General features: G+C 40.8%; 1 protein-coding gene across 3 annotated transcripts in view; it reads left to right on the top strand.

Moving 5' to 3' along the window:
* Positions 1-15,856, top strand: part of GRIP1 (glutamate receptor interacting protein 1) — a 160,439-nt gene that overhangs the window by 85,192 nt on the left and 59,391 nt on the right. The window lies entirely within an intron of this gene.

Here is a 15,856-nt window from a genome sequence, read left to right as displayed (position 1 = left end):
TAGAGGAGACTACCTGTATTTTTTAATTTTGTGAGGCATTAATAATGCTGCATTTTGGTGGCTGCAGAGGAGATGAGTGTGATGACTTGCCCTAAACACAGCTCTGTGGAAGTAACAAAAACTTTGTGGGCTTTATCACTTTTCTTTGTAATCCTTACAACTGCCACAGTCCAAGCACTGTTGTACCATGGATTTCTTATTTCCATGCAGCAGCAGGAAAGAGCTACATATTGCAGCCCTTTCTGGGGCCTGGGAATATGCCTCCACCCCTCCCACTGTGCAGGGGAAGGAATATGGACAGGATGGTGGTTGGCAGTCAATTGCTGCCACCACCAGAGTAATTTTGCAGCCTGGGTTTTTCCTGTGGCAACCAACCTGCACATATTAATTTGTAAGCTATAAATTTAGTTTGGGAAGAAGAGGTTTTCACTTTTTGGAGCAAGTAATGGGGTGGATGAAGTATCCTGATAAGCTGCTCACAGCCTGAAGGGTGTAGGTTTGGCATCCTGAGCATACATGAAGTTATGGACTGGGGGATTGAGCACGCTGTCCCATCAGTGCTGATTTTAAAGTCTCTTTGGGAAAATGGAGAAGTATGAGGCAAGTCAATTGACTTTTAAGATAACAGACACAGGACATTTCCCCAAAGATGTGTACAATGAATCTTCTTTCTCTGAAATCTCTAAATCTTTTACAAGAAGACTTGTTTTCTGGTAGAAAGACTACTTCTAAACAGAAGATCACCATGTTAGACTGAAGTCACTGCTAGCGTTGTTCAGGCTTAGACATCTTACACTGTAGTTAGCCAAATGAATTTTATAATGCCTTATTTCACAGGGCACATTAGCACTGTATCGCATTTCCCTAAGGAATTGAGGCTTTCCAGTGAGAAATTATCTTTAAGGTACAGATGAAAAATCGTATGAGAATGACTTAAGAATGTGAAATGAGGTGCTAATAAGTTTTAAACAGAGATTTGTACTGCCCTATCTAAAAGGAGGAACGAAAGTTTATCACTACATTTATTTGGATCCAGAGAAGATACAGTTTCCCTTCAGGTTTTCCAGAAGCTCCCACTGGTGGTCTGTATATAAATACAGAAGTATTTTCTGGCTTATTGTACTTGAGAGAGAACAAAAAATCTTTGCCTCTCATCTCTTCACTGGGTGTCTCGTAGCAAAAGCTGCAGGGACCTGTAGACCTCCAGAATGAAGGAACATATTCCTCATTCTAATTACACATTTCTCTAGTTTATTTAACAATTGTATCTTTAACAATTTATTAGGTCTGAAATAATTTTACCAGAATGTGGTACTCTGTAATTATTCTCTGTAAAGCAAAGATTGTCAGCTTGCTTTTCAGTTCCAAGACACCAAAGTCACTCTGACGTAGAACCACTCAACTTTAGCTACAGGAGCACCCTAAATTTGTTATACTTCACTTTTATCATCAATGCAGCTTTATAGACTGGGAACCATTCATGCAATTATTTGCTGGTAAATCTGACAGGACTTTGACAAACACTGTCCAGCTCTTTGCCTCTTGTAGGTCACCCATCCAAAAAAACTTGAAAGACAGTAACAATTTTATGAGAATGCATTTACAGAAATGCGCCTCACTCTTTCTACCCGACGAAAAGAGCACCAAAGAAAGAAAGCTCGCATACTTTCAGGTATCAGGTAGTATTGTGATCCAATGTACATTTTAAATAATTTGAGCAAACAAGAAATAGGAGAGAAAGAACCACATGGGCTGCCTCTTAAGTTTCATAAAGCAATATAAAGCAAGAGTATACAGAGAAGTGGAGACCTTTAAAAGCCACTGAGTTTTACGAGATCAAGGAAGAAGAACTCCAGAGACTTCAAGGACAAACTCAAGATCCTTATAAATCTTATAAATATTGCAAGACCTTAGAAGCTGAAAGTCAGGAAGCCTGTAGGACTTCATGCTACCTTTTTCTTTCAGTTTTTATAAACTTAAAATTAACATTTCTTTGGTCTGTTACAAGCCTTTGACAGAAAGGGTAGGCAGTGTACTCCAGCATTTGATTGAGACTTGCAAGTCTCTTGACTGTCACAGAGTAATAGACCTAGATCCCTTGAAATTCTAAATATGAATTAGTTACTTAAACCTTTAAAGAACATTTCCTCTTTTATGGTGCTTCAGAGACAGACCGAATCAAATTTGTGTGGAAAGCAAAAGTCATAGGTAATAGCTGTATTAGCTGAAGTATTACTCTGCTTTAAATACTGCTGCACAAAGATGTACACAAATTATACTAGAAGGCAGTTATTAAAGTTAAGGAGTTCAGTATGCCAGTTAGGGAATGTCAGTCTGTCTGCTCAGTCTCTGTCCAGCAAGGTGCACTTGCAAATTGTGATACAGTCACGATCGTATGATTTTCTTTCTACTAGACCCATCATTTAGTGCACAGGGGGCATAGTAACTGCTTCATGCAGCAATTCATTATGTATTTTCTTATCGTCAATCAGTGTGTGACCACAGGCTATGGAACGCACTGTTCAGATCCTTGTCTGAATGCAAAGTTAGTAATTTCCTGGTGTTTTTTTCCTGAGGCCCTAATCATGCCAGTTTGAGTGTTTTAGGCAATATGTAGATCTCAAGAAGTAAACCTCAGTGTCTCARAGTCACTCCAAATTTATCTTTCTCAAGACAGATGGCGTACCTCTGACAGTTGCAGCAACCTCCACCAACAGACCTATTGCTAGGAAAACCACATTGGATTTTTCATCTTTCCTTTTCATCGTCCTGATGCACGATTCACATTCACCCTRTGCGAGCTACATCTCTATGACGTGTTAGTCTCTGATCTTACTGTACAAGTTACTTGCTTATCAAACGTAGTCTTTATGCTTTCTGCCATCGCTGCCCAGATGTCTGCAGCAGGGACAGTCATAGGAACTGACGATCAGACATGGATACGTACAACACGTAGCTTCTCTTATACTGTGCTAGCTTTATAYGGTTTCATGTAGAGAAAGATACATGGTTTAGGATATGACTTGTCCTTGGCATCAAAAGAGGCTTTCCCCCCCAGGAGTGTCTAGAACTTGTGATTTCATTTTTGCTATCTAGTTTTCTGGTTTTCAGGACTGCCTTTTTACACTGGCAACTGAGTTAATCCATTTAACTCTTCATTTCTCATGCTGCCACTAAATACAGTTTATACTGACTTCACTGAGTCTTGCCTTTGCCTGTAAGTGGATTGATACCTRTCAGTGAGGCATCAGTTTTTACGTGCTTTTCTGCTTTATTCTACTCCATTTGCATACTTTAAAAGGGAGGTAATGCCTTTATAACACCTTTCTGACATGAAAGGATAGCGTGGAACCCTGAGGTAAACAGACATTATGATTTAAAAGAAAAGCCAGTATTTTGGGCTGGTGCATTCAAAAGCCAGTTCCTGATTTGTCTGTACTTTGTGATCAAGAGATGCTCCCCCTGGTTTCACTTGTAACTGACCAGTAGTTCTGCAGATCAGGTCCCATGTTATCAAGCTGAGTAGAAACACTAAAATGGTTGCGATTTAGTAACCAATTCAGCTTAAATGTCTTGTTCAGCCTTTACAGGAATTGTCACAGAGAGAAAGAGAATTTAGTGCTTCAGAGTAGCACTCAGTTGTCTTCTCCATGCTACACAACCTTCTTTCCTTTCTTGCAATTCCCTGTTAACCTGCTCCAAAACTCCCACTCAGCTTGTTTCCTCCTAGTTCCTACAAAACTTGTTATGTCTGTGTTATGGGTAGGACACTTGTTTTGCCATGAGTACTTTTGAGTACTGAAAGGTGTGGAATGGGGCTGTGTAAAAAAACATGTGTAACCATGTAGTGAACTGTATCACTGTATTGCACAAGCAACAGTCATTTTATTGTTCCCAAACATTTGTGTGAGCTTACAGCCTCAAAAATATTGACGTATTTTTAGGTACCATTACCTAGGTTTCTCTTTGGGAAAAGAGTAGGGGGAGGGAAAATATTACATAGTGGCATCATGTCCATACCCAAATAGCTCCTCAAAAGAGCAGGAGCCATTAAGCCCCCCAGTCAGCTGTCTGTAARCTGCGTTGTGAGACCAGCACAGTAYGTAGTCCTCTCTAGGAACCAGGCAGAAAACACTTGAGAGCACATTTGTCCAGTGGATTTCAAAGATGTTTGCTGACAGTGTAGAAGTGTGAAGGTTCAGGATTCTGTGTTGCTTTCTGCCCTTTTCTGTTCTTCTCATGGAAAAATGACACCTTTTCCTCCATTCCTTTTTTCCTATCCTGATTCCTAGTTCCATTACTGTCTTTTTTCCAATAGCTGCTTCAGCCTCCTTTTCCTTACCGACCTAGTTTGAGTCTTCTTTTTTAGAAAGTCCTAAATTCCCAGTGCGCTATTCTCTCCCCTTCCAGCCCATTCTTTTCTTCTGTCATTTGCCAAAAAAGGCTTAGGTAATTTTCTACCACATTTCTCTTTTTCCCGCTGCTGCTGTCCAGTTTTCATGCCTGTCCTCTTTCAACCTTTCTCATTGTCTCTGTCCTTCAGCAAACCATTCCCAATTTTCTTATACTCCAGCTTGTTTTCAAACCTGTCACCTGCTCGCCTTTTTTCTCYGAGTTCCTTCCCTTCTTGCCCAAGAATCCTGTTCTCCCCTTATCCTGGCTCTTCTGTTGAGTCTTTGTGCCAGTTCTATCAGCGGATGATGATACACTTTAAAAATGAATTGGGATATCTACTGGTTCATAGTCCCTTCTTCCATCTCCCGTTTTCATTTTTTTTACCCATTCATTCCCAGAATCCCTTTTCAACGTTTTTGTAATAAGACTTACAGAAAAGCTTGTTATAGTTCCAGATGTAGATATTTCCCCTGGATTTGTCTCCTAGATATGCCTTCAGCCCTTCCAATAAAAACTTGTCCAACCAAAAGCACAATCTTGGTTCCACAAAATATCATGTATAATTTCAAGCTCTGGCAGAACATAAGAGCTTTTCAGTATAAAGCCTACAGAATTTTTTATGTGGAGACAAAACAAGATGATTTCCCCTAATGATGTTAGGGGACACACCTGACCTATTTCAACTAAAATAACTAAGAGAAGAAAAAAAATACAGCCGGAGAGAGGTAATCATCATAAAAAAGTTCACACCAAATATTTAAAGTGTGGCCAAGTGTAGGCAATTAAGATCAAGATATTTTAATAGGAAAAGTCAGACATCTGGAATGTTAAGCAAATCTATGATTCCCAGGCATGATATTTGCCTTGTAGTATTTTTTGACTTTCTTTTGTCTGCCTGGTTATGATTTGTTGTACTAATTTGGTAGCCGTGTTGCTATCAGATGATTATAGAAATGGAGCAAGGAGTCATCGCATTTTACAAGTATTGCATAGATCTTATAGATATTTCTTTCTTTACAAACTTCTTGATTATCCCTAAAGAGAAATAAAGTGAGTTTAGCAGTACCATAAAAGTTATAAATGACTCTAACAGGTCCAATTAACATTTCTCTCTAGTGCTTTTGAAACCGTGGCATCATTAAAAGCAGCTTAATAAACATTGCCTTGTATGGGAGAAAAAAATGTAAAGATGAAATGAAATGTTCCTATAACTGAAAAATAACAATACAATTTCATTGTCAGAAATAACTAGAAAAAAAGGAGGATTAACTCTCTTCCAAGTGCTACTTCTTATATAAAAATATTCTGTTCTTAATGGTATTGGAAGTGATAGACAAATTCACCTTTGAATACTTTTCAAGAAAGTGGAACCTATGCTTCTATTTAGTTAGTCTAAGTAGTGTACAATTAAAAAATAACCATCTGAAATATCTACTGTATTACGTGATGGGCATACATTAAGGTACATTGCTAGCCCATCTTCCTGTGTTCTCACAGGGTATGTGATCTGAAGTTTTTATATGTTAATTCAAGTTTTTGGATGTTCAAATGGACGCAGCTTCCACCTACAAAAATTATGGTACTCTCTTTCTCAAAGCAAACAGGGACAGGAGAGGAAGGCTGTCATAACTGGTTCTCTCTGTCATCCACCCTCCAAGCAAGTGAAGGGAAGGAGCCAATAACCCTTCAGTAATATTTTTTTGAAAAGGAGGTATCTTGCTTGTTTGTTTTAAAGAAGAGCTTTTTCCTCTGTATTTTGAAAAATATGGAAAAAGGATTGATCAAATCTTTATACCTTGCACAAAGACTATCCAGATGTGCCATGAAGTACAACGTGAAAGAGAATTACCGTCTCTGCTGTGTGCACATACCTGTGGTCAGCTGGAAATTAGACAAGAGGTCTTTCATTAAGTTGGCACATCTGTTAGTTAGGGTGCTAGTCAAAAGCAAACTAATGAGGAAAATTTGTGCTGCTGGTCTGGAAAAAAAAATGGCCAGGTGCTTGAAAAATTTAGGGTGCAAGTGTTAAAGTTTTACAGATAGGATGATAATCCAGTTCATTCGAATTTAAAATATCAGCCTTGGATTTGGCTTAGTGGCCTTGCAGTTGGCCAGGAGACTAAGGAATAAGAGAAAGATTTGGGTTTTTTTTGTATTAAAAACGGCTTAGACTATAACCCCAGAAGCTGCATCTAAAAGAGCCCATCTGTGAGGAAATAGCAGCCGCAAAGTTCTATTCCTTTCTGCGCTCCAAGGAGAAGAAAACACTAAATGTTTCCCAAGACTTTTTCTGAAGGAGGTGTGTTAGAAAATCCAAAACTGAACTTACCTATCCTCTTGGCTTTTCTTCATCAGTGTGACACAAAATGCAGACTGTGCAGGATGGATTAGGCCAAGGGGAGAAAACCTAAGAATCATTTTGTTCATTTCCTGGAATGACTTTACTAGGCATAAACTATGAGGTTAAATTTGGACAGAGTAGGACAATTTCATTTATTCATTATTTTGCCAGAATTTGAGTTGTCTCAATTAATGGCATCTTGATGTAAAACTACCACGAGTAAGATCTGAAGCAGATCCTGTGAGATGGTTTCGTCTAGTATTTAGCGTGTGGGAGATGTGTACTGTCCAGAGGAGGCAGAACTAAGGCTTGTCTCTCAGATTACAAGGGTTTTTGTGAACTGGAAATGTAGGTAGCAAAAAAAAAAAAATAAACATCTAAGCTGCACAAGTATATGTTGAAAACAGCATAGKTACTCAAAGATAATTGTACCGGTGCCATTTCATAGAATCATAGAATCAGTAAGGTTGGAAGGGACCTCTGGAGATCATCTAGTCCAACCTCCCTGCTCAGCAGGGTCACCTACAGCATGGTAGACAGGGTTGCATCCAGGCAGGCCTTGAATATCTCCAGAGAAGGAGACTCCACAACCTCTCTGGGCAACCTGTGCCAGTGCTCCATCACTCTCACAGGGAAGAAATTCCCCCTCACGGTCAGGCGGAACTTCCTGTGCTTCACTTTCTGCCCATTKCCTCTTGTCCTGTCACATGGGACAAYTGAAAAGAGTTTGTCCCCGTCCCCTTGACACCCTCCTTTCAGGTACTTGTACACATTGATAAGATCCCCCCTCAGGCTTCTCTTCCCCAGGCTGAAGAGGTCCACCTCTTGCAGCGTTTCCTCTTAGGGCAGATGCTCCAGTCCTCTGATCATCTTTGTAGCCCTGCGCTGGACTCTCTCCAGTAGCTCCAGGTCTCTCTTGTACTGGGGAGCCCAGAACTGGACACAGTACTAGAGATGAGGCCTCCCCAGGGCTGAGTAGAAGGGCAGGATCACCTCCCTTGAGCAGCTGGCAACAGTCTTCCTAAAGCACCTCAGGAGACCATTGGCCTTCCTGGCCACAAGGGCACATTGCTGGCTCCTGGTCAACTTGTCACCCACCAGCACTCCCAGATCCTTCTCTGCAGAGCTGCTCTCCACAAGGTCAGCCACCACCTTGGACTGGTGCCTAAGGTTATTTCTCCCYAGGTGCAGRACYCTGCACTTGCCCTTGTTGAACCTCAGGAGGTTCCTCTCTGCCCAACTCTGTTCAGCCTGTCCAGGTCTCTCTGAAAGGCAGCACAGCCCTCAGGTTTATCAGCCACTCCTCCCAGCTTGGGATCATCCACAAACTTGCTGAGGAGGCACTCTGTCCCCTCATCCAGGTCATTGATGAAGAAGTTGAACAGGATGGGACCCAGTACTGTGCCCTGGGGGATACCACTAGCCACAGGTCTCCAGCTAGACTCCATGCCACTGATGACGACCTTCTGAGCTCTGCCTTTCAGCCAGTTCTCAATCCACCTCACTGTCCACTTGTCTAACCCACGCTTCCTGAGCCTCTCTAGGAGGWTGTTATGGGAGACAGTGTCAAAAGCCTTGCTGAAGTCAAGGTACACCACGTCCACTGCTCTCCCCTCATCTACCCAGCCAGTCATTCCATCCTTGAAGGCTATCGGAATGGTTAAGCATGATTTCCCCTTGGTGAATCCATGCTGGCTACTCCTGATCACCTTCTTTTCCTCCATATGTCTGGAGATGACACTCAGAACGAGCTGTTCCATCACCTTACCTTTTTAGGGATGGAGGTGAGGCTGACTGGCCTATAGTTKCCTGGGTCCTCCTTCTTGCCCTTCTTGAAGACTGGAGTGACACTGGCTTTCTTCCAGACCTCAGACACCTCTCCAGTTCTCCAGGACCTTTCAAAGATGATGGAGAGTGGCCTGGCAACAACATYCGCCAGCTCCCTCAGTACCGGTGGGGGCATCCCATCCGGGCCCATGGCTTTGTGGATGTCTGGCCTGCCCAGAAGGTCTCTAATCCTGTCCTTCTCAACCAAAGAAAAGTCTTCCCTTCTCTGGACTTTCTCCCTCACGTCCAGCCTGCAGGATTCCTGCGGGCTGCCCTTTGCAGTGAAGACTGAAGCAAAGGCGGCATTCARTAATTCTGCCTTCCCTGTATCCCTTGTCACYAGGGCCCCYGCCCCATTCAGCAGTGGGCCCACAYTTTCCCTAGTCCTCCTCTTGCTGCTGATGTATTTGAAGAAGCCCTTCCTGTTGTCCTTGACATCCCTTGCCAGACTCAATTCCAGCTGGGCTTTAGCCTTCCTCACTGCATCTCTACATACTCTGACTGCATTCCTATAATTCTCCCAATCACATTTCTTACAATGTGATTTTATTACGTGGAATTGCACTTCTGAGGCTGTTATTCAGATACATGATAAGTGAAGTGTTATGATCTCTGTGCATTTCCTATTCAAACCATACTTGCCTATAGTAATTAAAAAAAAATAGCCTATGAACTCTATCAGAGTGGTCTGAGGAAATAGTGTTGATACTACATATTAGTCTATGTTCAGCCAAAGAGCGTTATTTTTTTCTTCTTCTAATCCGTTCATTGGTGACTCAGACTATTGGTATTTGAGCCTCTGTGAGTCTTGTGCTTCTCATTTGTAGGGAAATCGCACAGCATATTCTGACAGCTGTTATTAATTTTTCATGTAGCTGTTACTGTGTAGACGCTGGAGGACCCTAACAAGACAACGTTTCTGTGATAATTGAACATGCTTTCAAAATAAACCAAAGGCAAGCGCCTGACTACAAGCTTCATTCTCTTCCTGGGATTGGAAGGGAGTTTATGAGGAGTGTTTTTCTGGACCATTCTCAAGTATCATCTTTAACTGTGATTCTGACACTAGCAGAGTAAAGTCATGGCTCACTGCAGCCAGAAGCAGAGTGCTGACCCTTGCTGAAGAGATGAGCARCAAACAGAGGACAGGACAGCTTCCTAAGGTTGCAGTGGGTAGCGCTGTGGCAAGCTGAGGCTTTTTYCTCCCTCTTTGGTGCCTCCAGACCTTTCTTTCCTGACTGATAAAATTGCATGAATCCACATCACATGCAGAATCCACACCGCTGTGAAAGAGCTTCTTGAAAATGGGTTATGTGATGACCCAGACATCCAGGTTACCTGTACGAGATTAGAAGCAGAGTAGGGCTTTGCTGATGGAAGAAGTTGGCATCAGGCAATGAGACTTGAGGGAAAAGGAGACAGGCTATGGCGGGACAGAGGTGGAGATGCTAATGAGGAAAAAATGGTTTCCAGGCCAAGTTTCCTCTTGTACGGCACACAAGCTTATATAACCCRTATTACCTCTGAATTACAGGGTTGGTTTCTTTGTTCTCCTTCTGACAGATAATCCAGAGATAATAAGCATGAAAAGATAGTGTATGTACAATTTAAGGCAGAGCTTTGGGAATTGTTTTGTGTGTCATAGAAAGTCCCTGCACACTTTAAAAACTTCTAGTTACTTTTTTCTTTATCCTTTATTTTATATCCAAAAGCTATTGCTGATTCAGATCATCTTGCCTGAGTTCTTAATTGATATCTGAAGGCCCCAAACAGCCTTGAAATAATAACCCAGACTGCAGAGACACTGAGAGACACAATTAAATGTGTCTAGCACGAACATTCCCTGTAGCTGCAAAGAAAATGTAAAAGAAACTATCTCTGCAATCTCTCCTGCCATTTCTTTGGCTCAGGAAGGCCGCCAGTAACATAATAACTAGCTATTCATATTCACATTTATTTGTATTAAAAGGTGTGCCTACTTTGAGTATTAAATGGCCTGGAAATTGCATTTTTAGCTAAGTGTTTTATCTTGATTGTTGAATACACTCTGCTAAGTGATTCTCTCTACTGAATGTAGTAGTTTTTGCATACCTATGAAACTGCATGAAATCCCTCGCTACTGCAGAGCAGTCCTCTATTCTCAGAAGCATTTTAGATGAGAACAGGATCTATTGATCTTTAGGTCAGCCATCTGTCCCCTTTCGTGAAATTAGCCAACACCTGATCCGAGCCTGCTTGTCTCAGGAGAAAGACTCACWGATTTCATCTGGGATTTAAAATAGGACTCAAAAGAGAAAAATCTAACTCATCCCTACATTAGAAGATCATCTTTCCTAGAAAATCTTAGAGAAATAAACAGCTGTACCTCTGTGCCCCCTCCAATTTGTTCTCACCAAATGGAGACCCAGTTTATACCAGCAAAAATGGCTCCTGCCAGTGTAACAGTCTTTGAGGCTAAGCACTGGTTGCACCACTAAAAGTGTTTTGTTGCCAGTGTAAGCCTATCTGCTTCAGGGATTCTACAACCAACTCAGCTCTGAAGTATAGGTAAGACCTATATTATGAAGACCTAACTCTGATACACATCACTTAAAAACAGTGCTGTTTATGGTGTATGAATTACATCCAGTTACTACACGGTTCTCTCCTTTCTGCTAATGTATAGAGAACATGCCAAACCCATTGATTTTATTTCGCTGTTTTATTTTTTTCTCCCTTCACTCAGATCTTTCTTTTCTGAAACACAGCAAAAGTCTTCAGCCTAGAGTCAGCTAGAGAAACTGCTAGGTTAACAAGAACCATGAATGTCATTATTTTTCGGCTTTTGTGTAACAGGCTGTAGCTTTTGGTGTTATAAATTGATGGGAGGGATCAGTGCTGCTGGTCTGTCCCATTCAGTGCATTCTGCCGTTCTGTAGCGGGATAGGGAACTTAGGAGAAGTATCAGCAGCTATGTTTACACCAGAAAACAGCTGCAAAGGAAAAGAAGAAAAAAAAAAAGTTCTGTCCTTTCTGTGCTTCTTTATGATACCCATTGCAGGAGAAATGAGATCACAGGCTTCTTAGAGACCTCTGTAAACTGCCTCACAGTTAAATCCATTTTTTTGCAACTATAAAAACTTCACCAGTTTATGCTTGACTTTGTCCTATCCCACCTTAAGCCTTCTCCCAGCTGACTGCCTGAGTCTGAATTATTTTTTAGCATTTTCAACTGAATTGTTCTGTCATTTACGAGAATAAGTTTAGAGAAAGCTATTTTACCTGTGATGAGAAAGTGAAAAAGTTGTTTCTTTGTGAAGATGTACCCTTCTGAAGCACTGGAACACAAACTTGCTATTTGGTAGGTAGTGGTTGGGGGAAAGCAAGCCCCTCTCCAGGGAAGTTTCTTTTGCTTGTCCCAGTGAAAAATCCACCCAGGCCTAGCTATATTTTAAAGTCTTTGAAAAAATAGATACAGCTCAGTGTGCTCAGAATAGATAGCCTTTTGTTATTACTTGCTCAGAAGATTTTGTGTGTCTTGGGAATGCTATTTCTTGACTTTGCAAAGTTTCCTTCAGTTCAACTCTTCTGAGATGGGAAATTCCACAGTTAAAGATGTCCATGCAACCTAACTCAGATTCTTTGGAGCATATGCTTTATGATACAGATTTTAACTGGAATGATGGAATACATTTTTCCTTCATCAGTCACCTTCTGCATCATAGTAAGTGATCAAATAGTCAACTGAGAGTAATATTCTAAGGAATAGCTCATCTCATCCTGGTGTAGATGCCTGAAGTAGGGCTGATGAAACACAGTCTGTAAGTGCCAGCCTCTCTCTGATGATTGTAGAGGGATTTTAGACTTTTAGCTTGGGTGTAGCTACTTCAGGTCTATTTTGTAGATAGATGGCTGTATTTTGGTGCAGTAAATCTCAGCATAGGTGTCTCAGATTGGCCACTCAGGGCTCATGAATGCTCTTGACCTTTATTGTGTTGATACTGATTTGTTAACCTATCCAGTGGGAGAACATCACACTTTCACTCCAAAGGGTGTTACAAGATAAAATCATAATAAACTTGTGTTGTAGTGAATATTCAGAGGCCGCACCATACAATAGTCCCTCCCACTGTATGCTGAGATAAGGATGAGAATAGTGTTTGATAAGTGAGGTATGAGCATGAACAACACAGAGAAAAGTGCTGCTGCTCATAAAACATTGTCTACCTTCTCCATGGGACTCTAGAGGAAAGAAGAATATGTGATTATGTAACTTAAAAGATGGTGTTGTAAGAAGGGAGGTAAAAATAAATTAATCCAGGCAATCTTCTTTSTGGGATTCGGCAAGTTTGAAGAGCTCTATGCCTGCATAACAACCATAATCTTATTCTTTTGCAGTCATTCTGTTTATAAATAAAGGCTATTCTGTCCTTGTTTTTCATAAGCATGTAAACTTGTAGTGATTTATATGTGGTGTTCCCTTTATTTTAATCCTGTCCTAGCTCATTTGGGATTTCACAAACAGTTTGGATAAGTACAGACTTTCTGTTTCGGTCAGCTCAGCAGTGATAAGCTGAATAGCCACCTTCTGAGCACAGTGACCTCTGAGTTCTCAAAGGCTTGTAGCTTAGTGAAATTTGGGTGGATTTTCACTGGTCAAAAAAAAAAAAAAAAGAAAAAGAAAAAGAAAGAAAAAAGAAAAGAAAAGGAAAAAAGAGAAGAGAAGAGAAAAAAGAAAAGAAAAGAAAAGAAAAGAAAAGAAAAAAGAAAAGAAAAGAAAAAGAAAAAGAAAAAGAAAAAGAAAAAGAAAAAGAAAAAAAAGCATGCCTGGAAAAGGCTTTCTTCTTTCTCCCTGACTTGTATCTACTGAAATGCAAGTCTGTGTACACACCTTGCAAGCGCTGGAGCATCTTCACAAAGAAACAGTGACCAGACAGTGGCATGAGAGGTCTGAGCGTTCGCCAGAGCCCACAGCAGGAGCTAGTCTGGCAGGAAATAGATGGCTTGTGCAATGGCAAAGGAAGAGCCGTGAAGGAGCCTCGCCAAAGGTTAACATGGCAGCAAGCTGGGAGGGTAATGACAAAGGAAGCAGGTGAAATAATACGCATCTAGGTGCTGGAAAGCTGTCAGTTATGTGGTGCATGGATTTCTGGAGTTTATTACTTGCTTTGGATTTGGGGAAAAGAAAAAAGAGAGGAATTGTTTTTGCTGGAAATGGACACTGCAGAGAGCAGAGGTTGAGTGCTTCTTGTTTTGCTTTAAATATGTGAATACTCCCAGTGGTCTTGTTTTTGCATTACTTGAAACAAGGGCTGCTGTAATAGGGAAGGGAAGAGTTGGAAATATGTAGACAGAAGGCAACCRGTGCTGGGTTATTCATCCAATGTGGGATCAAAGAACTTATGTTCAGAACAAATTCCAAGAAGTATGACTTCTGTGTTCAGTTTGAGAGCAATTCACTTGAACTCTAAATTACTCTTTCTCTGTTTCCCCTTCTTTGAAATCTGTTTTTTTTTTCCTTCTGAACTGCTGCTTAAATAATACAAAAGCAGATAGAGAGGGCAATTAGTAGACTTGTTAGTATCCTACCAAAATCTCATTTTAGGAGTGGTTGGCATTCAATGGTGAAGTATTCAATACCCTTTCTAGCAACCTCAGAGAGCTGCAAAACTCTCACTCTGCCCCTAGGTGCACAAATACCAAGATCATACCATGCCGCAGTCTTCTACATGGTATCACTTTATACAGCAATTGTGCCAGTGCACCAGTTATTTATAAGAAAGCTGCACAGATTAGAGCACAGATTAGAGCACAGATTTTTGAAAAGAAACCAATGTTTTAGAAAGAAAATTATACTGATGGTACTAACTTGTAGCAACAGAAATTCATATTCTCTGTTATAGACAACAATAAAGAAGTCTCGCTCCAATTATTATTTTTTACTGGTTTATGCTCACCTAATCAGACCTGCTGAGGACTGTTTCAGACAAGTCTGAAACCTCCTGCTTGTTGACCAAATCAAATCTGTTGATTTTATTGATAGCGGAGGGCAAGACAGAGACTGTGCTTAGCTTGTATGTAGAGACCAGTAAATTGTGCAAATAATATGTAACCTTAAGCTTATGAGACCATACAGCTCACTACAGAGGACCTTTAGCAAAGTCTCATCATGTACCTCAGGTACAGCAAGCAGCTCAGCGGCATCCACGTGTGGCTGCACTTGAATCAGTTGCTTTTTTGAAAAGACACCTTTGCTCTGAAGCTTTTAGGGGTTATCCAATATGTCGTTATATTGGTAGAGYCCTCGGCAGATGAGAACTTTGTCAGCTCAACATGGACTGAAAGTTTGAGTGTTTGGTGCTCATTCCCATTTGTTCAGTGCTGGCAGCTATAGGGGCATTGTATTCTCTGGGCTTTTGAAGAGAATCCAGTCCCTCTCTAATTATTATAATTTCTGTTAAATGGAAACTTAGGGTCAGTACAGCAAATAGACATGATTTATGGGTACTGCAGCACTTTATATTATCTGTAACAGTATGTACTTAACAGGCATACTTTCAAGACTGGCAGATGTAAAATTTGACACACCAGCTGTGTCTTAGTTTGCAGGCAGAGATGAAAATTGTGTTGTCCTTTACCACTGCTTATTTGGTCTATTTGTTATGATCTGTCAGGTACAGAATCTTACAAGAACTGGGCTGATTTGAAGAGATCAGAATTCTTGTAAGAAAAGAATAAGTATTGGGAAGCTGTTTTATATGTTTATATATACATAGCTATACATATATATATGCTTATTTCAGCAGAAGAGTTTATATATTATTTGCGCTGTCACTAGAATCTTTATTATTCAGGGGATGGTTTGCAAAAATTACAGTGTTCCTGAATCCATTTCTGTAATYAAATGCAAGCAGAATCCCATTGCTGCTGACTTCTGTAGACATTTCGAATCAGTCTAATAGTACATTGTGTTTTGGGGATGTTTGTGGGAGCCATTCCTCATTAAAAAGGTATCTGAGGCACAAGTTACCAAACTAACTGTGAAGCTGTACTTACACATTTGCAAGTTCTCTGCTGCCACATACTGCTATGTACCCATACGCATGGGTAGAGATTTGAGTTTGCAGTGGTTTTTTAAGTGCYACTTGAATTTACTCTGAAGTGTTCATTTTTCAGGGAGCAAAGGAAAGAGCCTGAGCTTCTTTGGAAATCGTTCAGACTAGCCTTGAAGAGGCAGATCCAGGATCTCCTACAAACACTCCATAAACTATGTCCCCCCTCTGTTGTTAGTTCAGCAATAGATATACTGGGTTT

This window comes from Rhea americana, unplaced genomic scaffold (genome assembly GCF_003343005.1).
Source record: "Rhea americana isolate MKP2758 unplaced genomic scaffold, rheAme1 scaffold_88, whole genome shotgun sequence".
NCBI classification, from domain to species: domain Eukaryota; kingdom Metazoa; phylum Chordata; class Aves; order Rheiformes; family Rheidae; genus Rhea; species Rhea americana.
Note: the sequence above shows the minus strand (reverse complement) of the source record. Positions and strands in the feature narration are given on the sequence as shown.